General features: G+C 51.7%; 1 protein-coding gene across 4 annotated transcripts in view; it reads left to right on the forward strand.

Moving 5' to 3' along the window:
- Positions 1-1,577: 1,577 nt before the first annotated feature.
- The window catches only part of LOC105468464 (E74 like ETS transcription factor 4), a 48,613-nt gene continuing 23,321 nt past the window's right edge, over positions 1,578-26,869 (forward strand). The window contains exon 1 of one of the 4 annotated variants that reach the window (XM_071089181.1): positions 1,578-1,601. The gene's annotated coding sequence lies outside the window, so the exon portion shown is untranslated. Of the gene's footprint in view, positions 1,602-2,434; positions 2,706-2,859; positions 3,002-26,869 lie in introns of those variants that run through there. The other 3 variants (XM_071089180.1, XM_071089182.1, XM_071089179.1) reach the window with 3 other exon arrangements.

A 26,869-nucleotide genomic window follows, 5' to 3' on the forward strand; every position in this document is an offset into this window, starting at 1 on the left:
CCCAGCACCTTGGGAAGCCAAGGCGGATGCATCACCCGAGGTCGGGAGTTCGAGACCAGCCTGACCATCATGAAGAAACCCCGTCTCTACTAAAAATACAAAAATTAGCCGGGTGTGGTGGCGCATGCCTGTAGTCCCAGCTACTCGGGAGGCTGAGGCAGGAGAATCACTTGAACCTGGGAGGCAGAGGCTGCAGTGAGCAGAGATTGCACCATTGCACTCCAGCCTGGGCAAAAAAAAAAAAAAAAAATCAACTAAACTAAAAGAGTATAACTGGATTGTATATAACACAAAGAAAGGAGAAATGCTTGAGGTGATGGATACCCCATTTACCCTGATGTGATTATTACACATTGCATGCTTGTATCAAAACATCTCATGTAACCCATAAATACATAAACCTACAATGTACCCATAAAAATAAAAAACAAAAATAAAAAAATAATTTATTTTATTTATTTATTGTTTTGAAATGGAGTCTTGCTGTGTCATCCAGGCTGGAGTGCAGTGGTGCAATCTTAGCTCACTGCGACCTCTGCCTCCCATGTTCAAGTGACTCTCCTGCCTCAGCCTCCTGAGTAGCTGAGACTACAGGCACGCACCAACACACAGGTGAATTTTTGTATTTTTAGTAAAGATGGGGTTTCACCATGTTGGCCAGGCTGGTCTTGAACTCCTGACCTCAAGTGATCCACCCACCTCGGCATCCCAAAGTGCTGGGATTACAGGCATGAGTCACCGCGCCCAGCCTAGTTTTGCTTTGTTTTGTTTTTAAAGAAGAAAAGTGAGGCTCAGAGAGTTTAAGTGACTTGCCCAAAGTCACACAGCTGGTAAATAGTGAGCTGAAATAGGAACCCAGGTCTGTCTGAGGTTACAGACCACTGAACTCTTAGCAAAATGGGAAAGTGTGTGTGTGCGCGCGCGTGTGCAGACGTGTGTGTCCAAAGTCAAGGTAAAGAGGGCTTAGGGACATCTGGAACCTACCCCAAATTTGAGAGGGCACCCTAGTGGATGAGAGGCCAGCAGAGAACTGTGTGTCTCCAGGATCTGGAATCCCCTGGGAAAAGCATGCCCGCTTGTAAAAGACAAAGTGCTTGTTTTGGGGACTTGATTCCGAGTACCCAGGAGGTCTCATGGGCCGGCGCCCCAGTCCAGCCACAGGATCTTTCCCTGGGAACTTGTAATCTGCAGCCGCCTTTGTGGCCATCATCCACCACCATTCCTGTCCCCCAGTCCTGCGCCTGGGATTATCCTTTCCCAAGGCAGGAGAAGCAGGCCGATGCTGGAGGCTGAGCAGGTCCTTCAACCTGAAGCCCTTTAGAAGGCCCACATCCCCTGGGGCCCCTTTAGTCTTGCTGCTTTCTGCCAAGGCTTAGGTCTGGCTGCCCTCCACCCCCAATAAGACCACGTGGAACTATACAGAGTAACAATTCCCAGCGGACTCTCTCCAGAGCCTCCTATCCGCAGATCCATGTAGGGGGCGATATTGATGTCGAGGCAGGTCAGAGAGGGCAAAGGGGAGATAGAAGGGGAGCGTGCGTGAGTGGCTTTCAAGTGGGCGCGTGGAGTAGAGCAGCCTGGCTTTGGACAGGGGAAGAAAGGTACGGATGGGCTTTCTTCCAGCACCCGAGCTCTGGCTGTCTTTGCACTTGCTGGGCCAGCCCCTCTGCCCCTAGCCCTTCCCCTGACTCATATCTTTCCTGCGTCCCCCACCCCAACTCCCCGCAGGAGTCCTAGACTCGACTTCCCTACGAAGTCGCCGAAACTCTCCAATCACCCCAGGTGTTCCGCCCCGGATTCTGCGGAGTCGGGCATATCGTTGCAAAATTGTATCCTCTGGGCATCTCGCGGCCTCACCCGCCGCACGGCCCGCCCTCCCGCTGGGGCCCGCACACCCCAGGAGCTCAATAATGTGGAGCGCAGGGCTTGGCCCAAAGGCGTCAAGCAAGTCTCCACTTGCACGGACCGAGGGGGCTGGACGAAACCTTCCCGAGTCCGCGGGGAAGGGATTTCTTTGCGGGGCGTTGTGTGAGGGCTTCGAACCGGGAAGGGTGCCGAACGAGCAGAGAGCCCCGGGGCCCGCTGGCAAGAAGCAGAGTAGGGGGTGCCCGCCCGGGCCGCGGGGCACGACGCGGGCTCTGCGGGCGCCCTGCCTCGTGGTCCCCCGGGCGCGAGCGAGCCGCGAGGGGAAGGAGAGGCCGCGCGGGCCCCTGGCACGGCTCCCCCTGCCGTGCTGGCGACCGCGGCGGGCGGGCCGGGGCGGAGGGGCGCTGTTTCCACCGAGATGCCTCGTCCCTCCCTCGTTCCCTCCCCCACCCCGCCCGCCCGCGGTCCCTCCCGTCGGTCCCTCCCTCCGGCTCTTCCCTCCCTCCCGCCCTGCCTCCTTCGCGCCCGCCCCAGCCGCCGCCTGCGGGGACGTGTGTGTCTCTAGTGCAATTTCCCCTTTCGCTCGCTCGTTTCGGTGCAGGTCTGCGCCGGCTCGCGCCCCCTCCCCGGGTGCCCCCGCCGCCCCCTGTCTTGGCCCGGCCCTCCCCGGCGTCCGCCCAGCTACCCGCGCGCTCCACCCCGCCCCCCGCCCGGTTTTATCAGGGGCGCCGCCGTCTCACCTGGTATTTGCATCTCTCCCTCCAACTTGCCATTGGCGGCGCGACGTGTGGGAGAGCCCTGCGCCTCGCCCGCCCGGACCAGCCTGCCCCGGCGCCGAGGTGAGTCACGGGCGCGGGGTGGCGGGGGCAGGCGGGCGGGGAGGAAGGGCGGGCGGGGAGGGAGGGCGGGGGACGGCGGCCCCGGCGGCCGCGGGGACGGACCGGGCGCCGCGCTCAACTTCCACTTCTCCTTTCGCCGGCGCCGAGCTCCCGGCGCCACTCGCCTGGCCTCCGAGGGGAGAGGACGGGCTGGCGGGGCTGGGGACCCGCGTCTCGGCCCCCGGAGCGGGGAGGGGACCACGGAGACAGACCCTGGCCCGGCGACCAAGCTGGGCCCGTGAGCCACTCGGCCTCAGGTACGTCGATGGCGCCGGTTCTTCGAGCCTTCGGGGACCTGGAAAAGTTTGCCTGAGGGCGGAATCGAGAGCGCTGGGGCCCCGGCGTGGGGCTGGGGGCCCGGGGAAGGGCTGGAGAGTCGCGGCGTGTCGCGAGCCGCCCTGGCGTCGCCCCGCCGCGCGTGTGCTGGAGAACCAGGGCTCTCGATCCCGGGATGGAAATGGAATGGATTCCCCGAGTCGGGGAGTCGGGGTAGGGGCCCCTGTTTTCCCTTACCCCCAGCAGCTCGGGTTTCGTGACGGGGCCGATCGTGACAGCGGGGCCCCCAGAAGCTGGGCGCCCGAGGGCAGAGGAGGTGGGGCGGACTGTGGCGGAGCTGCTAGATTGATCCGACTGCCCCCGGGGCTTCTGGGGCCAGGGCTTTAGGGTCACACGCTTACACGCGCACGCAGACCTATGACTTGGAGAACTGGATCGCCAAAATAGAGACCTCTTGGCAGGGGCCGGAGTTTCCGTGTGAGCCAGCCGCCAGCCTTCCCGCTCCCGCGTTCCCGCTCTCCCCGGCTCTCCCGCCTCCCCGTTCCCTCCCGGGCCGCCGCCTAGGGGACTCAGCAGCCGCACCGTGCGGGGTCCCCTCACGCCAGCGCCTTGCTTTGGAGGCTTGAGGGACTGCTGAGGCGGTGACCGCTTTATGAATTCCTGGCTCGTCCACCGCACCCTAACCCTAACGCCTTTTTCTCACCACCGTATGCCTGGACATCACCTTCCTGACCAGAGTCACCTCCTGAACCCTTGGCACCTCGGCTCAGTGAGGTCCTCCTGGGCCGCCCCTGCCCCCCACCATACCCCAGCTGAGGGATTTGATGGCCATTTGATTCCTGCCCCTCATCCCTCGGCCTGTGATAGAGAGGCCTGTCTGGTCCTGCAGCCTCTCCGGGTTAATGTTTGACAGTTCATTGTGGCTAATTATTTTAATTAGCTCTTAAAGTGGGAAGGAACAGTTAACCTTGGACTTCTCGATTTTGGCCTGGTGGGGCCTCAAATGGGAGGAGTGCTGGGGAGGTGGGGAGGTAGGAGCGGAAGTGAGGTCACCACCCCAGGGCCTGAACCACCACTGCTCAACCCCAACAGCTGGTGGGCACGCCCATTGGGGACTCACCCCCTGCGAGCTGACCCCTGGCCCGAGTGCCAGGTTGGAGGTGGGTGAAGGGAACAGTTCTAGCTCTTCCCTTTGTGGAGACTTTGGCACTGAAAATGCCCGGGGAACACGTATGCCCGGCAAGAATGCCAGTCCTTCCTTGCAGTTAGTTACACTGGGTTTTCCTGGTTATAAAGTGCTTTCTTGACCATTAATTCAGACTCAGTGCATCCAGTACAGGAGCAGCTTAGGGGGAGCTCTCTGGAGTTCAGTGAAGATTATCAGGGAGGACTTCCTATCCCAGCCAGCCGGTGTGAGGAAGAGGCTACCTTGCATGTGGTTGTTTCTGGGGCTGGATTCAGAGCCTGGGATCTCTTGTTGGGGGCTGGTGGGGGGGGGGGAACCATGAAGCAGGCTCCATACTACCACCCTCACCCAGCCTCTTGCTGTGAGCCGAAGGAGTGGCTTGTTTGCAACTATGTCTGGCATTCCTCCCTCTGCTGCACTGTTTGCTCGGTGGTTGCTCAGGAACTGGCGCCCACCCCTGGACAACCTAGGGGCCCAAAATCCACTCTCCCTCACCTAGTGCTAAGTGGTGACACAGTGGCTTCTGTCTTCTCTGGCGTATACTGGGATCTAAAAAGGAGGGTGCTGTGGTCTGTCTCTAGGGGCCTGATGGATAGCATGTCCAAAATGCCCCTCATCCTGCAAAAATCAGGCCCTGTGTCACAGAGACCCAGCTAGACACAGGCTGAGGAATTTGCTTTCCTGGGAAACCTCTGCTCTTCTGCTCTTAAGCTTGGCCTTCATCCTTTCAATATCCCCTACCCCCCCAATTTTCTCATCTTACATCCAGTTTTTGTTTATGTTTAGTATTTTCTTTTTTTTTTTTTTTTAATTCAGGGTCTCACTTTGTCACCCAGGCTGGAGTGCAGTGGCATAGTCACAGCTCACTGTAATCTTGAACTCCTTAACTCCAGTTCTTTTTTTTTTTTTTTTTTTTTTTTTTGAGATGGAGTTTCTCACTCTTGTTGCCCAGGCTGGAGTGCAATGACATGATCTCGGCCCGCCGCAACCTCCACCTCCCGGGTTCAAGCGATTCTCCTGCCTCAGCCTCCCAAGTAGCTGGGATTACAGGCATGTGCCACCATGCCCGGCTAATTTTGTATTTTTAGTAGAGACGGGGTTTCTCCATGTTGGTCAGGCTGGTCACAAACTCCTGACCTCAGGTGATCCACCTGCCTCCGCCTCCCAAAGTGCTGGATTACAGGCGTGAGCCACCGAGCCCAGCTACCTCCAGTTCTTTTTTTTTTTTTTTTTTTTTTTGAGACGGAGTCTCGCTGTGTCTCCCAGGCTGGAGTGCAGTGGCGTGATCTCGGCTCACTGCAAGCTCCGCCTCCCGGGTTCACGCCATTCTCCCGCCTCAGCCTCCCAAGTAGCTGAGACTACAGGCGCCCGCCACCACGCCGGCTAGTTTTTTGTATTTTTAGTAGAGACGGGGTTTCACCATGTTAGCCAGGATAGTCTCGATCTCCTGACCTCGTGATCCACCCGCCTCGGCCTCCCAAAGTGCTGGGATTACAGGCTTGAGCCACCGCGCCTGGCCTACCTCCAGTTCTTAAAGCCTGACTGTCTAGGTTGAAATCCCAGCGTTGTTATTTACTAGCTATGTTATCCCAGTCAATTGTATGCCCCAGTTTCCTTATCTGTCACATGAGACCTACCTTATAACACTTTGGTGAGGATCAAATACATGAATGAATACATATAAGATGCTTATTAGAGGCCGGGCGCGGTGGCTCAAGCCTGTAATCCCAGCACTTTGGGAGGCCGAGGCGGGTGGATCACGAGGTCAGGAGATCGAGACCATCCTGGCTAACACGGTGAAACCCTGTCTCTACTAAAATACAAAAAAAAATTAGCCGGGCGAGGTGGCGGGCGCCTGTAGTCCCAGCTACTCGGGAGGCTGAGGCAGGAGAATGGCGTGAACCCGGGAGGCGGGGCTTGCAGTGAGCTGAGATCCGGCCACTGCAGTCCAGCCTGGGCAACAGAGCCAGACTCTGTCTCAAAAAAAAAAAAAAAAAAAAAGATGCTTATTAGAATAGCACATGGCACACAGTAAGTGCTAGCTGCCCTTACGATATTGCCTAATGCAGCGCCTAAAACTCAGATTCAATTCGGCAAACACTCGCTCAGAGCCAGTCCTAGTACCAGGCCCCAACGAAGTGGCAGTGAGGAAAACATGGATGTGAGGAAGACACCACCTGCCTTCCGGGATTGCGTGTACCTTTTCGTGTGGGCTGGAGTCGGAGCAGGGGTATGGGAGGGGGCCAGGGAGAGAGGATACATCGTCTATATAAATAATTGTAATCGGAAGCCGGGATCAAATCCCTGAGCCAGTGTGGGGGATCAAGCACCCTAGACTTGGGGGCTTCTCTTTGCCTGAAGACCTTGGCCAGATTCTGGTCTCGATGCACCCCCCACCCTCCCCACACACAGAGTCTTGCCTAGGATTTGGGTGAATTCGAGGGAAAGGGACACTGGCTTCTCTTCTTTTCTTTTCTTTTCTTTTTTTTTTTTGAGATGGAGTCTCGCTCTGTCGCCCAGACTGGAGTGCAGTGGCGCGATCTCGGCTCACTGTAACCTCTGCCTCCCAGGCCCAAGCAATTCTCCCTGCCTTAGCCTTCTGAGTAGCTAGGATTACAGGTGCCCACAACCTTCCCCAGCTAATTTTTGTATATTTTAGTAGAGATGGGGTTTCACCATGTTGACCAGGCTGGTCTTGAACTCCCGACCTCAGGTGATCCGCCCGCTTTGGCCTTCCAAAGTGCTGGGATTACAGGTGTGAACCATCGTGCCTGGCTAGGACACTGGTTTCTGCATGAGCTACAGATGGCAATCTTGCAGGATGTCATTTGTTGGGTTCCAGGGCAGGATGGCATTTCTTAGGGACACCACCATACATCCCTATAGCCCCCTACAGTGGAAGAGCTCATGTTTGCCACGCCCCCTGTCTCCCCAGGATCCCCCACTGAGCTGGGAAAGGCCCTGGGCAGCCTTCTGTCCTCAGGGTAGGGCCTGACCCCAACCCGGGCTTGGCATCTCTCCTGGATTTCTAAGCTGCAAAGAGGTTTCTGGCTTCTCTTCCAATTTATTCTCTTTGTGGTTCTCAGACTGAAAACTACTTCTGCAGGGGAGAAAGGAAACTCCTGCAAGGTACCCACAATCCCATAGGTGCTTTCCTAGGGTCAGGGGCTTTTCTCATCAACACCAACCTGCCTGCAAATCTCTGGCTGCTGAGCCTCGTGTGTCCTGTAATAGCAGCCTCACTGCTAATGCCCTGTAGCTCGGGCCCCAGTGCTGGTTGCCAAGAAACTGCTGGTCGGGGTGCTTATGAGGGTTCTGACCTCATAGGGGCTGCTGAGTTTCAATTCAACAGACATTTATTAACACCTACTGTGTGCCCAACCGATGCTAGGTGCCGTGGGGGAGATGAGAGGAGGAGGCGCTGGGGAAGAGATGACTAAGACAGTGAAACAATCAGAGGCGAGGACAAGCAGCCGGGCCAGTGGCTGGTCAGGTGCTAATTGTGCTTGTTGGAGCAGAGGCCAGCGCAGCCGGGACTGGAGGTCAGCAGCAGCTGGAGGAGGGAGGGAAGGCTTTGTGAGGGATGCGGGCCTAGGCTAGACCTTGAAGGGGGGTGGGGGGAAGCAAGGGGGAGATTTGGCTCAGCAGAAAAGGAAGAAAAGACGCCTTTCTCTCTATTCCCTGGCCACGAACTGACCTTCGAAGCCTGGATGATTGTTTGGCAAGTGCGTGTCACATAAAAGACCAGGTCAGCGAGTGTGGGTGGCTCGGTGCAAACCCCTGTCTCCACTCCGGGAGATACAAACTGGCTGGCCAGCCTGCCACCCAAGCTGAGGGGATTTCATTTGAAACCCCTCCCTCACCAGACACACACACACACACACACACACACACACACACACACACAGGCTCCTGGGGAGGGGGAGAGACGGCAGGGGAGACATAGAGCACTTAAATGACAGGAAAACTGACATGCCACACGTGCTCACGGCAGTCGCAGGCTGGCTGGATCCCACCTTTCCCTAGGGTTTTGGGATTTCTCTGGAAGCCCAGAGCTTCAGGTGGAGGAGAGAGATTTTCATAATTGTTCCCCACTCCACCATCTGGGAAATAAAGAATGTAGAGTTTCGTGTGTTTCTGCCCAGACCGCTAAGGACTAGCCATATATTGCTTCCACTGATTCTGTGTCTCCTAAGGCTGGACATGGAGGAAGCTTGACCGTTGTTGGGTTTAATTGGATAAAAAACTCCCAGACATCCCCCTGCCACATGCACACACTCATCATTTTCCCTCTTTCACTGCCCTGCCCCCTCCCCAGCACATTTCAGCACCAAAGGGACATACCAGAGGGCCCTGACTTCTTGGTTGGGAAATCATGCCCTAAGGTGAGTTTCTCAGCAAAGAGACCCCAGCCTGCTTCCAGGGTAAGGAGGAGGGTCAGAGAGCAGGGAAGGGTGTTTTATGCAGGAAGGTCTGCAAGGGAAAGTGCCAGAACATTTCTCAGAGAGGCTAACAAGAAGCAAGCTAAGTAGTTTGTCTAGGCTGAGCAAGCTTTCCCTTGAGTTGCCACCTTCTTTTTTTTATTTTTTTATTTTGAGACAGAATCTCACTCTGTCGCCCAGGCTGGAGTGCAGTGGCGTGATCTCGGCTTACTGCAACCTCCACCTCCCAGGTTCAAGCAGTTCTCCTGCCTCAGCCTCCCAACTAGCTGGGATTACAGGCGCCCACCACCATGCCCAGCTAATTTTTTTTTTTTTTTGGTATTTTTTGTTTTTGTATTTGTTTTTTTTGAGACGGAGTCTCGCTCTGTCGCCCAGGCTGGAGTGCGGTGGCGCAATCTCCACTCACTGCAAGCTCCACCTCCCGGGTTCACGCCATTCTCCTACCTCAGCCTCCCGTGTAGCTGGGACTACAGGCGCCCGCCACCGTGCCCGGCTAATTTTTGTAATTTTAGTAGAGACGGGGTTTCACCGTGTTAGGTCAGGATGGTCTCGATTTCCTGACCTCGTGATCCACCCATCTCGGCCTCCCAAAGTGCTGGGATTACAGGCGTGAGCCACCGCGCCCGGCCTCTTTTTTTGGTATTTTTTAGTAGAGACGGGATTTCACCATGTTGGCCAGCCTGGTCTCGAGCACCTGACCTCAGGTGATTCACTGTCTTGGCCTCCCAAAGTGCTGGGATTACAGGCATGAGCCACCGCGCCCAACCAAGTTGCCACCTTCTTGATGGGTTATTTTCTTGGCCCAGTGTGGGCACTTCCTGCCTCTCAGAACACCTGACTCTCCTGAAGCTTCCTTTCCTCTTCCAGTGTGACCCAATATCCTTCCCAATACACGTTATTGTCTAGAGGAGGAAGAGCACAGGCTCTCTACATTTATATGCCAAACTTACTGGCTGTGTGACTGTTTGCGATTGAGCTAGTTACTTAACCACTCTGGGAGTCAGCACCCACCTCACAGGGTTGGAGTGAAGCTTAAATGAGACGATGCATATAAAGCACTCAGCAGAGTGCCTGGCATGTAGTACCCACCCAGTAAGTGTTCACTGCTGTTATTATTATTCCTGTAACAGTTATTATTATTGTCACCATTTCCCCTTCACACACCCTTGAGTTTGCCAGCCTCTAGGGACCAACCACTTCTTTGGCAATGCTGGCAGGGCATGCCACACCCATTTCTGAAACTAAGAGGGAGATTTTCCAGGTTTTTCTGCTTTTTGTTAACTTGGCCATTGCACAGGATGGGAGGAGGATGTAATAGAAGGGGTGTGTGTGTGTGTGTGTGCGTGTTTGTAATATACTGAAAGGCAGGCAGTGCTGTAGTGAGCAAAACTCAAATCGTTAATATTTGTATTAACATGGCCTTCTTTAGTCCTTCACCATTTTCATTTTGAGCATCATTCATTGCAGAAATAAGAGTAAGTTAGTTTCTTTGAGAGAAGGCCTAATGTTGTACTCCTGGGAACTGTTTAGCAATCATCAGATTGTTGTTATTACCCTACTGAGTGTAAAATTCTGGGAGCCAACTGGCTGACTACCACTCACTCTCACCCTTCACTAGAATAGATGATGGGTCCATTCTGGGCCAATGCCCAGAGGCCTTGAGTTGAGGCTGGGGCACTGCCTTTGCCCAGAAGAGCTCCCAGGGGACTAGGGGCCATTCCCCTTCCAGAGGCCTCCCAGAGAGTAACTTGGAGGTTCCATTTGCTATTGACTGGATTGTGTTTGCTTGAGGAGCCTGTGACCACCCGCAGGGACAGGCAGCCTAGGATAAACTGGACCACCCCTGAGTAAAGCACTCCACTCCAGTCCCTTGGTCCCCACCCCTCAGTTAGAACTGCTAGACTTTGGGGGATGGGATGGTGGCAATTATTCTTAACCTCCCGAAATTCCTGATGACCCGATAACAAGGAGGTACTTAGACATAGAATGAGGAGCTAATCTTTTTCCTATAATGCCCCCTGAGGATAACAGAGGCTATTTCAGCTCCGCTAATTCTGTGAGAATCTATGCACAGAAAACACCTGTCTCATTAGGTGACCACTTCTAATTAGCCATTCTAATAGGTGTGCAGTGGTATCTCATTGTGATTTTAATTTGTATTTCTCTGATGACTGATGATGTTGAACATCTTTTCATATAGTTGCTGTCCTTATGTCTTCTTTGTTGAGGTGTCTGTTCAAATCTTTTGCCCATTTTTAAACTGAATTGTTTGTTGTCTTGTAGTTGAGTTGTGAGAGTTCTTTATATTTTTTGGATACAAGACTTGCATCAGATACATGCTTTGCAAATACTTTCTCATAGTCTGTGGCTTCTTTTAATCCCCTTCTCAGTGTCTTTTGACTTCAGCAAACATTTTTAATTTTGATGAAAGTGCAACTTTTCAATTTTTCTTTTTATGGATCATAGTTTTGGTGCTGTAGCTAAGAACTCTTCCCCTAGCCTTAGTTCACAAATATTTGGTCTCATATTTTCTCTTATAGGTTTTATAATATTAGTCTTTACATTTTAGTCTATGATCTGCTGAGTTAATTTTTCTGTTTTCTCCCTCCCTCCTTCCTTCCCTCCCTCCCTCCCCTTCCTTCCTTCCTTCCTTCCTTCCTTCCTTCCTTCCTTCCGTTCGTTCTTTCTTTCTTTCTTTCTTTCTTTCTTTCTTTCTTTCTTTCTCTCTCTCTCTCTCTCTCTTTCTTTCTTTCTTTCTTTCATTCTCTTTCTTTCTTTCTCTCTCTCTCTCTCTTTTGCTTTCTTCTTTCTTTCTTTATCTTGGTCTTGCTCTGTTGCCCAGGCTGGAGTGCAGTGATGTGATTATGGTTCATTACAGCCTTGACTTCCTGGGCTCAAGTGATCCTACCACCTTAGCCTTCCAAGTAGCTGGGACCACAGGAGTGTGCCACTATGCCGGGCTAATTAAAAATTTTTTTTTGTAGATGTAGGTTCTCACTATGTAGCCCAGGCTGATCTTGAACTCCTGGCCTCAAGCTATCCTCCCAACTCGGTCTCCCAAAGTGCTAGGATTACAGGTGTGAGCCACTGCACCCAGCCTTTTTTTTCTTTATGCATATGAATATCTAATTATTCTAGCACTATTTGTTGAAAAAGCTATCATCAGTCTACTACCATTGTCTATATGTTGGCCCATTTCTGCACTCTGTATTCAATTCCATTGATTGGTCTACTTGTTTCTCTTTACATTAATGCCAACTGTTTTGATTACTGTAGCTTTATAATCATTCTTGAAATCAGGTAGTATTAGCCTTTCAACTTTGCTCTTTTTTGAAGTTGTTTTTGGCTAGTTTAAGTCTTTTGCGATTTCATATGATTTTTAGGGTTGACTTGTCCATGACATTTTCTTTTAATATTTGCATTTATCCCACTTGTGGTAATTTTTGTTGTAACAAATATGTTTGGTGTTTTATTTTATTTTATTTTGAGATTGAGTCCCACTCTGTCGCCCATGCTGGAGTGCCAGTGGTGCGATCTCAGTTCACGGCAACCCCTGTCTCCTGGGTTCAAGCAATTCTCCTGCCTCAGCCTCCCAAGTAGCTGGGATTGCAGGCATGTACCACCACACCCAGATACATTTTTTAAAAAAATATATTTTTAGTAGAGACGGGGTTTCACCATGTTGGCCAGGCTGGTCTCAAACTCCTGACCTCAAATGATCCACCCGCCTTGGCCTCCCAAAGTGCTGGGATTACCGACATGAGTCACTCTGCCCAGTCTGGCATTGTTTTTGTTTGTTTGTTTGTTTTTTGACATGGAGTTTCACTCTTGTTGCCCAGGCTGGAGTGCAATGGCGCAATCTTGGCTCACTGCAACCTCCGCCTCCCAGGTTCAAGCAATTTTCCTGCCTCAGCCTCCCGAGTACCTGGGATTACAGGCATGTGCCACCACACCCGGCTAATTCTGTATTTTTAGTAGAGACGGGATTTCTCCATGTTGGTCAGGCTGGTCTGGAACTCCCCACCTCAGGTGATCCACCCGCCTCGGCCTCCCAAAGTGCTAGGATTACAGGTGTGAGCTACCGAGCCCGGCTTGTTTTTTATATCTTATTTTATAATCATGTTTGTCTCTTATGTTACTATTATTTTAGATGATGCTTATCTTTTAATTGATATTCTTTTTTTTTTTTTTTTTTTTTTTTTTGAGACGGAATCTCGCTCTGTCTCCCGGGCTGGAGTTGCAGTGGCCGGATCTCAGCTCACTGCAAGCTCCGCCTCCCGGGTTCACGCCATTCTCCTGCCTCAGCCTCCCGAGTAGCTGGGACTACAGGCGCCCGCCACCTCGCCCGGCTAGTTTTTTGTATTTTTTAGTAGAGACGGGGTTTCACCATGTTCACCAGGTTGGTCTCGATCTCCTGACCTCGTGATCCACCCGTCTCGGCCTCCCAAAGTGCTGGGATTACAGGCTTGAGCCACCGCGCCCGGCCTTAATTGATATTCTTAGCCTAAAAAGTTTCTTAACTTTATTATGCATTTGTAAAATAGGACTACTTATTTGTTATTTGCTCTTCATTTATTACCAATTTTTGGTGAATAAATCCATGACTATCTGCCTCATACATCATTTTATAGATGCCAATCATATTCTTGTTCAGCCTCGTCTGTCCAGAAAACAAAAGGCTTCTTTAAATAAAATGCTTTCCTCATGTTCTCTTGAATCACTTTACTTCTCAGACCTGATCCAGAATGAAGTGTTTCCTGAGGGTTCAGTGATCAACCAATAACCCCAGGGTGGAAACACTGTGGTTTTGTACAAAGAGAGAATGCTTTGGTGATGACCTGATCATCAACTGCCTTCTCAGTGCCACTTGGAATAAATGACTCTAGCTAATAAATCTTGCCCCTAACAGAGGCCTGGAGCAAGAGAGGAAAAGTAACATTAGAGCCTTGGAGTCATTTGCCCAACTCTACAGCTACCTTACCCCTAGTCTGTAGCCCAAAGATCTATCAGGACCTGTGGTCTCATTTCTAGGGATCTCACTCTTGTTGAGAATTTACGTGGACTTCATTAATGAATGCCCACACCTGTATTAGTCAGAAGATGAAATGGGCTTTGATCCCATGGATTTTACTACCTGTTGGGGAAACAAGAGATACCCATGAAATAATTAAAGGGCAATTCAAGACCCTGTGGGATTAATAAATCTTGTGGTAGAATTTAAGGGTCATGGGGGTTCAGAGAAGGGGGTTCCATGGGTGCAGACCATAATTTTGAGGGTATAACCAGCTCTGTAGGTTGGGGGACGTGATTGGGACCTTGCTGGATAGGCACTATTCGATTAGCCAAAAAGGAGCAAGCAAAGGCATGGCAGGCCTGAGAAACTCCGTGAATGAGCCTGGAATGTTCCCTCAGGGGACCATGAGGAGACCACTGGGCTTCAAGCCCAGGCTTAAGTTGGGAAATCATGGGAAACAAGCCGGAGTAGGTAGGGTGGGGTCAGACTGTGAAGGACCTTTGGAAACTAACTGAGCAGATGAGTTTGGACCATAAGGCTCTGCCGAGTCCGGCTGGTGTGGTCACAGCCATCGATGTCAATGTGTGTCCTGGAGTAGGAGTTGGCGCAAGCTCAGAAGCTGAGGGAGGAGCTAGGCAGAGGCTGGGCCAAGACTGGAACTTGATCTTCCTCACTCCCAGTCAAGTGGGCTTTCTGCCGCACCAGGCCTAGTTTTTAGCTTTCCAAAGGATTTTCACATTCACTCCATATAGCTTCCTAACAGAACCCACAGGTATGGGGTATAGATGGTGAAGACCAGCTCACTCCATGGCTACTGGGATGACGGGAGGTAGAACCACTGAGAAACACCCTATTGCTCACCTGCTGGTTGGCCCCACCAGGTGACCACTTGCCCTGGAGCCCCTTCTCAGGCTCAAACATGTTAGTTCCAGATGGTCTCCTTAAATGAAAAGGTTTTAAGAGCCAGGCGGTGGCTCATGACTGTAATCCTAGCACTCTGGGAGGCCAAGGCTGGTGGATCACTTGAGGCCAGGAGTTAGAGACCAGCCTGGCCAACATGGCAAAACCCCGTCTCTAGTAAAAACACAAAATTAGCAGGGCGTGGTGATGCGCGCCTGTAATCCCAGATACTTGGGAGACTGAGACATAAGAATCGCCTGAACCTGGGAGGTGGAGGTTGCAGTGAGCCCAGATAGTACTGCTGCACTCCAGCCTGGGCAACAGAGTGAGACTCTGTCTATATATATATATATGTGAGAGATGACATTTAACACAATATCAGCTATTAACACATTAACACTAAATGGTTTATGATTTTTTTCTGAGTGGTAGACAAACTTGTTCTAGGGAAGATGAGATGGTGGCCTGAAAGCTTTTTGTTTTTTTAGTTTGTTTGTTTTTTGAGACGGAGTATCGCTTTTGTCACCCAGGCTAGAGTGCAGTGGCGTGATCTCGGCTCACTGCAACCTCCACCTCCTGGGTTCAAGCAATTCTCCCACCTTAGCCTCCCGAGTAGCTGGGATTACAGGCTCCTGTCACCACACCCAGATAATTTTTGTATTTTTAGTAGAGACAGCATTTCACAATGTTAGCCAGGCTGGTCTCGAACTCCTTACTTCAGGAGATCCACCCGCTTTGGCCTCCCAAAATGTTGGGATTACAGGCGTGAGCCCCTGCACCCGGCTGGCCTGAAAGTTTCGATAGAGGGAAGAAATGTGGAGCCCCAATGGCCACTATGGTCAGTAAGCCTGCGTGGAGCTCTGGATAGCATGAAATCTCTAGGGAGGGAGGCCCGAGGCTGCGAGAGCCCTGTGACGTGGCATGCCTGTGGTTACATAGCCCATTAATGGCAAAATTGACTTAGCAGAGTTTTTCCAAACTTTCATACCCAAGTGCTCCCAAACTACTGAAAACTGTATTCTAGAGACCTAGAAGGACATAGTCTCTTAAAATTTCTTGGAAATATGACTTTTGATCTTAAATGTGAATGTTGCAATCTACTGCCTCGAGTACATTTTAAGTGATTTATCAGTGAACAAAATGGAGGCCCTTGGAAAATGAACCCGATCCGGACTGTGGCTTTGACGCCTAGTCTGGGGCTTGGTCAGCTTTGGCATGCAGGCCCTGTCTCTGTAGGACCTGCCTACAGGTGGGTCAGAGGTTGAACTTTCAGAAATTTAGCCTCAAGTGCTGTAAGGGAAATCTGTCACCCTCAGCATCTTCATTTGCTTGTGGTCTCCATCCCTGTCTCCCTTTGTGATTCAAACACATTCGATGGAAAAATCTAGGCCCTTCTGTCCTGGGAGATAATGTTTTTGGCTCGCTCAGTGGTTAGCTCTGGCCTCATCCTAGCCTTTGGGTGGGTGCATAGATCCCAGGATGGGTTGGACACAGACAGCTTGGGACCCATGAGGCTCAGAAGCCTGGGTGTGGATTGGCCAAGATTGTGCCCAAGGACTTGCCAGCCTCATCTCCTCCATCACAGCCAGCCTGCAGCCCCTCATTCAGCCTTACCTTTAGCTTAGAGTGTTTACAGTGCTCTCCAGTAAGAAACAAATATATCTGCCTGGACTCGCAGTGCCTTCCAGCCTAGAGCTACCCTCCATCATCTCTGGGTGGCTAAGGACAGAAGAGCTGTGGAGACACTTCAGGTCAAAGTTAGCTTCCTTAGCAGCACCAGCGTCTCATTCCTGTCTCCATAGCCTGCAGATAGAGAAGGTACAATTTAAAAAGAACGCATGCCCTCTCCAGCTTGAGCAAGCTGCATAAAGCACTATGAATATTCAGGTTTAGCTCTGGCAGGCAGGGCCCCAGGCACTGCGGGCCTGTGCCAGGCAGCAATCCTTCGTCCACACCCCCTGCCTGCCTGTGGCTCAGGGGGGCTCCGGGCTGCGGGAGCCCGTAGTGACGAAAGAGCAGGTAGGGCCCTGGGCAGGCTGTCTGGGCCAGGCAGGGCGGGGGCAGCCGGCTGGGTGAGGCCCAGATCCCCCAGGCTGATAAGGCAGCCTGTAAACACCCTGCAAGGGGAGGGGGCAGAGGGCAGGCGACCAGATGGCAGGAGAGGGGGGAAACCGGAGCCCAGGCCTAGCTGCAGGAAGTGGGGCTCGATGTGGAAACATCCTGTCCAGCGGGGGCTAGGCTGGTGGCCATCAAGGATCACTCCCTCCACCACGAAGGCAAGCTCAGTGCAAGGTGGGGCTGCTGGCCTGGGCGCCAGGCCAAGAACCTGGTTCCTGACATCTCCAAAGGACACGATCAATGGGTCTCTATTATGGGTTCTACCACCTAGCACTGCTGAGGCGAAATCAGAACTGAGCTGCCCCTCATGGAGACAGTCAGCAGGATTGTCTGAGAGAATTTGACTCTCAGGGGGAAATCTTCATCATCACTATCAGTGAGGAGCATCGATTCGAACACTTAATTGTGTCAGAGGCCTCCTGCAGCAACCAAAGGAGAGCCACGAATCTGACACTCCGTTCTATTCTGCCTTATAGTGCTCACTTTTTTTTTCTTTTCTTTTCTTTTTTTTTTTTTGAGATGGAGTCTCGCACTGTCACCCAGGCTGGAGTGCAGTGGCATGATCTCGGCTTACTGCAACCTTCGCCTCCCGGGTTCAAGAGATTCTCCTGCCTCAGCCTCCCGAGTAGCTGGGATTACAGGCATGCGCCACCATGCCCAGCTAATTTTGCATTTTTAGTAAAGACAGGGTTTCTCCATGTTGGTCAGGCTGGTCTTGAACTCCCGACCTCAGGTGATCTGCCCGCCTCAGCCTCCCAAAGTGCTGGGATTAGAGGTGTGAGCCACCGCACCTGGCTTTTTTTTTTTTTTTTTTTTTTTAGAGACGTGTTTCATCATGTTGTCCAGGCTTGTCTCAAACCCCTGGCGTCAAGCCGTCCTCCCACCTCAGCCTCCCAAAGTGCTAGGATTACAGGCGCAAGCCACCATACCTGGCCCCTTGCAGTACTGAACCTCAGAGGTTCAGAACTGGCCGAGCTTAGCAACACATTACCAAACTCGCCCACTTCACTTTACAGATGGGGAAACTGGGATTCAGAGAGGGGCAGGGACTTGGCCACATTAATGGCAGACCTGAAATTAAAGTCCTTGATTGGAAGTGTTTTCCACTGCTTACCCCGAGGAAAGCAGCTTGCATAAGGTTGGACCTGCCATGCATACTCCGTGACCCTGTACTTACCCTTGCTAGGATTATAGGGAGGCCGGGAGGAGGAAACAGCCTTGGAGCCATCAACCAGAAGACCTTAGCTTATGCATGGCCTTCAGTGGGCCGCTGCCCCTCTCTGGGCCTCAGTTTAAAAAAAAAAAAAGACAACTGCTTTATTAGATATAGTTCAAATACCATAAAATTCACCCTCTTAAAGCGTACACTTCAGTACTTTTTAATCTATTCACAGAGTTGTACATCCATCACCAGAATCCATTTTAGAACATTTTCGTCACCCCCAGGCAGGGCGTGGTGGCTGATGCCTGTCATCTCATTTCTTTGGGAGGCTAAGGCAGGCAGATCACTTGAGGCTAGGAGTTTGAGACCAGCCTGGCCAACATGGTGAAACCCCATCTCTAATAAAAATACAAAAATGAGCCCAGTGTGGTGGCACACACCCGTAGTCTCAGCTACTCAGGGGGCTGAGAATAACTTGAACCCAGGAGGCAGAGGTTACTGTGAGCTGAGATCGCGCTACTGCACTCCAGTCTGGGTGACAGAGTGAGACTCTGTCTCAAACAAAACAAAACAAAACCCAAAACATTTTCATCACCCTCAAAAGAAATCCCATACCCATTAGTATTCACTCCCCATTTTCTCCCAACCCTTGGGCCTCAATTTTGAAGATATTTCCTACAAACATGTTTTGAGGGGGTGGAGCACCCAGCAATATTGTTTAGGCAGATGGGCTACCAAGCTTACTAGGAACTTCAATACAAGGAGACTCTACCACAGAGAATAGGGTGGGCCCGTGATTAGTCCCCTGGCCCTGGGCCTGGCACCTATGAGGTGTTCAAGGCTGACTTTCCATAAATATTTGAATAAACATGTGAACCAACACCCTAAGATAAGAGCCCAGACTTACATTATGTGTAAGCCAAAAGCAAGTGTATATTTATGGGGCAGGGACCATGCTGTGGCTACTTCAGGTTTGGAGCCAGGAACTCTCTGGAAACAGCAGAGCTTATAGGAAGAGTCGGCCTCCACATCATCAGAGCTGGAAGGCTCCCCCTCCACAATACTCCGTCTCCGCAACTGACCACAAGAGCTCACATGGTCACCATTTTGGTGCAGACTGGGCCCAGGAAGTTAGAATTGACTTACTAGATGGAGCTTGGGTTGACATTGAGTCCTTGAGGGGCATGGGACACAAGCCTGGGAAGCCTCTGTTGAAGCGGCCTCACAGGGGCTCTGAAGCTTGGAAGTGGAGAGCTGTGAGCCAGACTTGAGCTAGGGATCTTAGCAGATGGTTGCTAGCATGGACAGAGGGAAAAGCAGGGACTTCAAGATCAAGGTCACACCGGCCCCAGTTTGAGTTCTGCCTCCATTCTCTGGCAGTGGTGGCCTTGATCATGTTACCTAATCTCTGAGCTTCACTTCTACTGTTTTTCAAATGAAACTGTTAAAACAGAATTATTACCAAAACAGATTTCACTGAAAACAAAGTTCATTTCATGTAGTAGTTGGAAATAAAGCTAGGTTCAAACCCCGGCTGTGCCACTGGCTGGCTCCTTTGCAGGGACGGTGTAGTGTAAGACTAAAAGGAGATACTTTATATCCAGGGCCTGGTGCTACAGCAATCCCACAGCCCGCACCCCAGAACTACACATCCCTGCCACCTTCCCTGCACACCACCCTGTCACCTTGTCAGTTTTACTGTTTGACCCTCCTTTTCCCAAAGCAGGGGGAGCAACTTGAAGTGGTATCAGAGAGCGCAAAAGAAAATCTTGCCCACATTTACGCGAGCACCCACGCCCCTCCGCCCCTCCCCCAGCAGGCCATGCCCGAGGCCACAGTGGCCACACCCACCACCCTGGGCCCACCAGCGGCTCAGGTCACTGCCAACCCCACAAGTACTCGCCCTGAGCTGGCACCAACCTCAAGCGCTTCCACCCCCTCCACCCAAACGCGTGCCACCAGCTTCAAGCCAGGCTTGCAACCAAACCCTGGCCCTGGGTTTGTGCTGCAGATGTAGGGAGGGGCTGGCAGAAGCCCAGGTGCACAACCAGATGTTGTCTCTAAGGTTTCCTTGGTGTTCTCCCTACCAGCTGTGAAGCCGTATTCACTCCAGCTTGCAGGAGTGGACAAGCAGGCACTCCCCTCAGGGGCGGCGGGGTCGTATCTTGAAGGAACTGGTTCCTCTTTGTCCTGGGGGGACATAGAGTGAGAGGGGACAGGGAAAATGGGACCCTGCTCTCTCTCTCTCTTTTTTTTTTTTTTTGAGATAGAGTCTCGCTCTGTCGCCCAGGCTGGAGTGCAGTGGCGTGATCTTGGCTCATTGCAACCTCTGCCTCCGGGTTTCAAGCGATTCTCCTGCCTTAGCCTCCCGAGTAGCTGGGATTACAGACGCCCGCCACCATGCCTGGCTAATTTTTGTTTTTTGTTTTGTTTTGTTTTTTGTTTTTTTGAGACAGAGTCTAGCTCTGTCACCCAGGCTAGAGTGCAGTGGCGTGATCTCAGCTCACTGCAACCTCTGCCTCCTGGGTTCAAGTGATTCTTCTGCCTCAGCCTCCTGAGTAGCTGGGACTACAGGTTTGCACCACCACGCCTGGCTAATTTTTGTATTTTTAGTAGAGATGGAGTTTCACCATATTGACCAGGCTGGTCTCGAACTCCTGACCTCGTGATCCACCCACCTTGGCCTCCCAAAGTCTGGGATTACAGGTGTGAGCCACCACACCCGATCAATTTTTGTATTTTTAGTAGAGATGGGGGTGTCTCCATGTTGGCCAGGCTGGTCTTGAACTCCTGACCTCAAGTGATTCACCCACCTCGTCCTCCCAAAGTGTTGGGATTACAGGTGTGAGCCACCGTGCCTGGCCCCTGGTCTCATGCCAGGAGGCCTGGCTGGACAGGGTTCTTGGCCAAAGATATAAGAATATGGCCTCCGAGCTGAGAGAGTTATGAAGATCACCTTCTCAGCCATTTTTTTTTTTTTTGCAGGCCCATCCAGAACCATCATTTATAGGAATCCCTTTAGCTTCTTGCACAGCTGCTTGAACCTCAGGGAACAATATGACCACGGGGAAGCCAAGGTGATTGTGTCCATTCACCACGAGGACCCCGAACCAGGCAGCAAGGCTTCTAGAGTCAGCATCACGTAGTTCTGGCCTGTCCCCAGGAGGACTGCCAACTGGGCAGAGAGGTCCAAAGCCTCAGGCTGCTTATAGCTGTTCTGACCCATGGCCTTGGGAGGGTCTCACTGAGTGGGTCACCTGCCTGCACAATAACCTCACAGGCACACAGCCCTACGGCTAGGAGCCCCACCTTCCTTGCAACAGCACCTGGGAGGTACTTATGAGTGTAAGTCACCACACCAAGTCATCAGCCACCATGGAATGTGAGAGTTTCCTGCTCCATCACCCAGAAAATGCCTCTACCCTTGACCCACATGTGATATAATACAGTTGACCCTTGAACAACATGGGTTTAAACCGCACAGATCCACTTTATATGTGGATTTTTTTTTTTTTTTTTTTTTTTTTTTGAGACGGAGTTTTGCTCTGTCACCCAGGCTGGAGTGCAATGGCGCAATCTCGGCTCACTGCAACCTCCGCCTCCCGGGTTCAAGCAGTTCTCCTGCCTCAGCCTCCCAAGTAACTGGGATTATAGGCACGCACTACCATGTTGACCAGGCTGGTCTTGAACTCCTGACCTCAGGTGATCCGCCTGCCTTGGCCTCCCAAAGTGCTGGAATTACAGGCGTGAACCACCGTAACTGGCCTATATGTGGATTTTTTTTTTTAAATAATATTCCCAAGATTCGAAACCTGAGTACAGGGAGGGCCACCTTTTTGGATTTGTGGGCTCCATAGGCCAACTGCGGGACTTGGGTGTGCGTGGATTTTGGTATTCACAGGTGGTCCTGGAACCAATCCCCAAGTATGCCAGGGGACAATTGTACTTTGCCCTCCATTGTTGCCTGTGTCCATTGGTGCTAGGGACAAGGTGCCTGCAAAATTATGAAGTGACATTGATTTCAATGTCATCTGCCCCAATGAACTAACCTCTCATCCTCTTGCTTCATTAAACCTGTCTCTCCATTCGAAGCCACCCTGGGCTAGTCCCTCCTGGACATTGACCTCAGCATTTATATTCCAGTTTTTTATCCAATCCTCTAAGATCAGGCTCACCCCATCCCTCAAGGTGACAGCTAGGTAAAGTGATAAAGTCATTTCTACTCATCTGGTAGCAGGAGAGGGTTTGTGGAGAGGGTTTGTGGTAGCAGGAGAGTCCCAATCTCCCTCCCAGGTACTGCATCCGCCTGTACCTGCTCCTAGCCCAAAGTAGTCTGGTAGACCTGCCACTGGGGCGTCCCCTTGTGTAGACAGCTGTCTCCTCGGCCTTCCTGTGAGGGATCCTCCCCACTCACCACACAGGGCCCTCCCCTCTCTGCACTCCCTGACCTGTGTGAGGCAGGGGCGGGGCTGGGAGGGCTAGCAGGCCCCGAAGGGGAAACTGCTGAAACCTCTGGGACAGGAAGTGGCAGAGAAGGGCTGTTTCCGCTGGCAGAGCAGGGGTGCGGTGAGAGCTGGCCCTATCTCCTACTCCACTGCCTGTCTGCTGTGGGCCCTGGGAGACTGGGGAGAGGTGAGAGTCCTTTCCCTGCCTCCCTCCCAGAAAAGCAGAGGCTTTTAGCCCACCTGACTGGAGGGAGGGGAGGGCTCTTTCAGAGGAGGCCATCTTCATTTTGCAAGGAGAGGAATTCTGAGAGGAGGGCAGAAAGGTCAGCAGAGGGGAAGGGTGGGGCAGGGCAGGTGAGTGTGGAGTGAGGGAGACCCACCGGGGGGGGGGCGGGGGGCAGCGGAAAACCACAGCTGGGCAGAGGACCCTTCTGTAAGCTTTTGTTCTGAGGATCAGGACGGTGCCTGCTAAGAACTGTGGGAGATGGCAATGCAGTTGATCACTGCCTGTCTAAGTCCTAGGGCTAGACAGGCCCTTAGATCACCTCCCTCATTGTGCAGATGAGGTAACCGAGGCACACAAAGCAGAAGTGACCTGCTAGAGGTCACATCATGGGCAGAAGTCACGTCTCCTAACCCCAGCCCAGGACCTTCTTTCTGATGAGAATCTGCTGAGTTGTATTTGGCATCCCGCACCTCCCTGCAGGCACCTCCATCCCCAAGTGCTCTGTGACATTCTTCTCAGAAATGAACATGATTGGGTAAGTGTGGTGGCTCACGCCTGTAATCCCAGCACTTTGGGAGGCGGGGGTGTGAGGATGGCTTGAGGCCAGGACTTGGACACCAACCTGGGCAATACAGCAAGAACCCATCTCTGAAAAAGAAATAAATACAAATTTGAAAAAATATATATTTTTTGAGACAGAGTTTCCCTCTTGTTGCCCAGGCTGGAGTGCAGTGGCACGATGTCGGCTCACTGCAACCTCTGCCTCCCAGGTTCAAGCGATTCTCCTGCCTCAGCCTCCCGAGTAGCTGGGATTACAGGTGCCCACCACCACGCCCAGCTAATTTTTTTGTATTTTTAGTAGAGATGGGGTTTCATCATGTTGGCCAGGCTAGTCTCAAACTCCTGACCTCAAGTGATCCACCTGCCTCGGCCTCCCTAAGTACAGGGAATATAGGAGTGAGCCACTGTGCCCGGCCTAAAATAAATTTTAAAAAACAAATGAACTTGGTGAATTTATTCACACTGAAGCCTTTAGTCCAGCACTCAGCAAACCTTTCCTGCAAAGAATTGCTTGAGCCCAGGAATTTGAGACCACCCTGGGCAACATGGCAAAACCCTGTCTCAACAAAAAATACAAAAAGTTAGCCAGGCACGGTGGTATGCTCATGTAGTTCCAGCTACCTGGGAGGCTGAGGTAGGAGGATTACTTGAGCCTGGGAGGCAGAGGTTACAGTGAGCCATGATTGTGCCACTGCACTCCAACCTGGGTGACAGAGCAAAACCCAGTCACAAAAAATACATATATGAAAAAACACTATATGTCATGAAATACTTTTCTTTTGATTTTTCCCAATCATTAAAAAATGTAAAAACCATTCTTAGCTCATGGGCCATCTAAAAATGGACCGCAGGGCTGGGTTTGGCACATGAGCCATAGTTTATAACCCCCTGCTTTGGTCTAAGAAGTCAAGCTAAGGTGTCATGAGGAAGAGGAGAGAATGTGCCAGGTGGGGAGGAAGCAAGGAAGGCTTTGAAAAGAAGGTGACATTTGCCTCAGATCTTGAAGGACTTGTGGACATTGGGCTTGCAGAAGTTGAGAAGGGGCCTGTCAGGCCTGGGGGGCAGTATGATCACAGGCACGGAGGTGGAGGTAGGGAAGGCACTGTGGAGGTTCAACATGCTCTGCATGTGTGTGGCTGCTGCTGCTGCTGCTTCTTCCTTTTTTTTTTTTTTTTTTTGAGACAGAGTTTTGCTCTGTCGCCCAGGCTGGAGTACAGTGGCGCGATTTTGGCTCACTGCAACCTCCATCTCACGAGTTCAAGCGATTCTCCTGCTTCAGCCTCCTGAATAGCTGGGACTACAGGAGCGCACCACCATGCCTGGCCCTAATTTTTGTGTTTTTAGTAGAGACAGGGTTTCACCATGTTGACCAGGCTGGTCTTGAACTCCTGACCTCAGGTGATCTGCCTGCCTCGGCCTCCCAAAGTGCTGGGATTACAGGCATGAGTCACTGCGCCCAGACAATTTTTTTTTTTTTTTGTATTTTTTAGTAGAGACAGAGTTTCACCATGTTCGCCAGGATGATCTTGAACTCCTGACCTCAAGTGACCTGCCCACCTCGGCCTCCCAGAGTGCCGGGATAATAGGCATGAGCCACCACGCCCAGCCGTGGCTTCATTGTTATTGGCCAGCCCTGAATCTTTGGCTGCTGTGTGTTCTTGCCAGAGGAAAGGGTTGGCTTTTCTGAGGATGCCAGGAGACAATGAGCAGGGAAGGAGGCGAGGAATGAGAATCACTTGGGAGTCACAATGCAACTAGCTGTGTCACCTTGAGCAAGTCACTTCCTCTCCTGTGGTATCTGAAGTTGGATAATAAGAGGGATGGAAGCAATGATCTTTCAGGTCTCTTATAACTTGTAACTTCGATGTCCTGGGACTCCTCTGACTCAAGGAGAGGAATTTTTTTTTTTTTTTTTTTTTTGGGGACGAGGTCTCACTCTTGTTGCCCAGGCTGAAGTACAGTGGCGTGATCTCAGCTCACCACGGCACCCACCTCCCAGGCTCAAGCAATCCTCCCACCTCAGCCTCCTGAGTAGCTGGGACTACAGGCATGTGCCACCACGCCTGGCTAATTTTTTTTTTTTTTTTTAGTAGAGACAGGGTTTTGCCATGTTGCCCAGGCTGGTCTCGAACTCCTGAGCTCAAGCAATCCACCCGCCTCGGCCTCCCAAAGTGCTGGGATTACAGGTGTGTGCCACCGTGCCCGGCCTTCTGTCTTAAGGAGAGGTTTTAGCAGTGCGGGTGAGAGAGAAGGAGGAACCCCAGGAGCTCTCAATGACTTCTGGAGCCGAGGCTGCCCTCCCTGTCTGGCCAGGCCCTGGTAGGCTGTCTTCCCACCTCATCCTTTCGGGCACCCCTCCCTTCTGTGAAAGGGATGCTGGAGTACTGCTCTTGTGCCTGAAGTACTGTCCTTTGCTTTTGCTGGCCTGGGGATTGGCCAGTGGCAGAAGGGCGCATTTGGGAGGAGCAGCCGGTGCCAAGCAGGCAGCAACCACACCATGGCCCCTGCTGCCCAGGAAAGTTCCAGATCTGAGCAAGGAGGCTTCGCGTTAGTTTCTAGGACACGCACTGGCCTGGCAGGGACCTTGACAAAGAACACTGTCCCTTCAATAAAAGTTATCTGACTTAATATCCTGTTGGTACCAAGTCATAGATTATCCCAGCTTCTAAAAAAACCACTAATGAATTTAATTAGTCTCTAGTCAGTGTTTGTTTTCTTGAGATGGAGTCTCGCTCTGTCACCCAGGCTGGGGTGCAGTGGCACAATCTCAGCTTACTGCAACCTCCCCCTCCCAGGTTCAAGCGATTCTTTTGCCTCAGTCTCCCGAGTAGCTGGGATTACAGGTGTCCACCACCACGCCCCAGCTACTTTTTGTATTTATAGTAGAGATGGGGTTTTGCCATGTTGGCCAGGCTGGTCTCAAACTCTTGACCTCAGGTGATCCACCCTCCTTGGCCTCCCAAAGTGCTGGGGTTACAGGCATGAGCCACCGCATCTGGCAATATCTTTTAACATTCTTACAGCGAGAACACGCTGCACATCTTGGGGTCTCTACAGCTACTGTATCTCCCCATAGTCTATCAAGTTCTTTCCTTTGGGGTGGCTCTGGGATTCACCTCCTGACTTCCAGCTACCCTACCTGGTCTTCTTCCATCTCCTCCACTCGCAGACTCATTCTTGTTTTATTTATTTATTTATTTTTGAGATGGAGTGTTCACTCTGTTGCCCAGGCTGGAGTGCAGTGGCGCAATCTCAGCTCACTGCAACCTCTGCCTCCTGAATTCAAGTGATTCTCCTGCCTCAGGCCCACTCTTATATCCAGATCAAACTGCCCTTCCTAAAGGGCTGCTTGTTATACCCCTCCCTTGCTCAAGAATCTACAGTAACTCACAGTCAGTTTCCATATTAAGTTCATATTCCACAGTTCCATGGATCCACTTATCCAGCTTCCCAAGCAATGCTCCTCTCTCCCTCTAGTCAAACTGGTTTCCTCTCTCTACCATACATTTTATAGTTGTTGCTTTTGTCCCCTCAGCCTTCATTTCATCCCGCCACCTCCATTTCCCTTTCTTCCTCTCTGTCTAGGTAAAGATATGCTTTACCACAGCCCCAAAGTAACAAATCAGACCAGGGAATTGGAAAACACGCTGGCCAGGCATGGTGGCTCACGCCTGTAATCCCAGCACTTCGGGAGGGCGAGGTGGGTGGATCACTTGAGGTCAGGATTTCGAGACTAGCCTGGCCAACATGGTGAAACCCCATCTCTATTAAAAATTTAAAAATTAGCTGGTCGTG

Source organism: Macaca nemestrina, chromosome X, assembly GCF_043159975.1.
Source record: "Macaca nemestrina isolate mMacNem1 chromosome X, mMacNem.hap1, whole genome shotgun sequence".
NCBI classification, from domain to species: domain Eukaryota; kingdom Metazoa; phylum Chordata; class Mammalia; order Primates; family Cercopithecidae; genus Macaca; species Macaca nemestrina.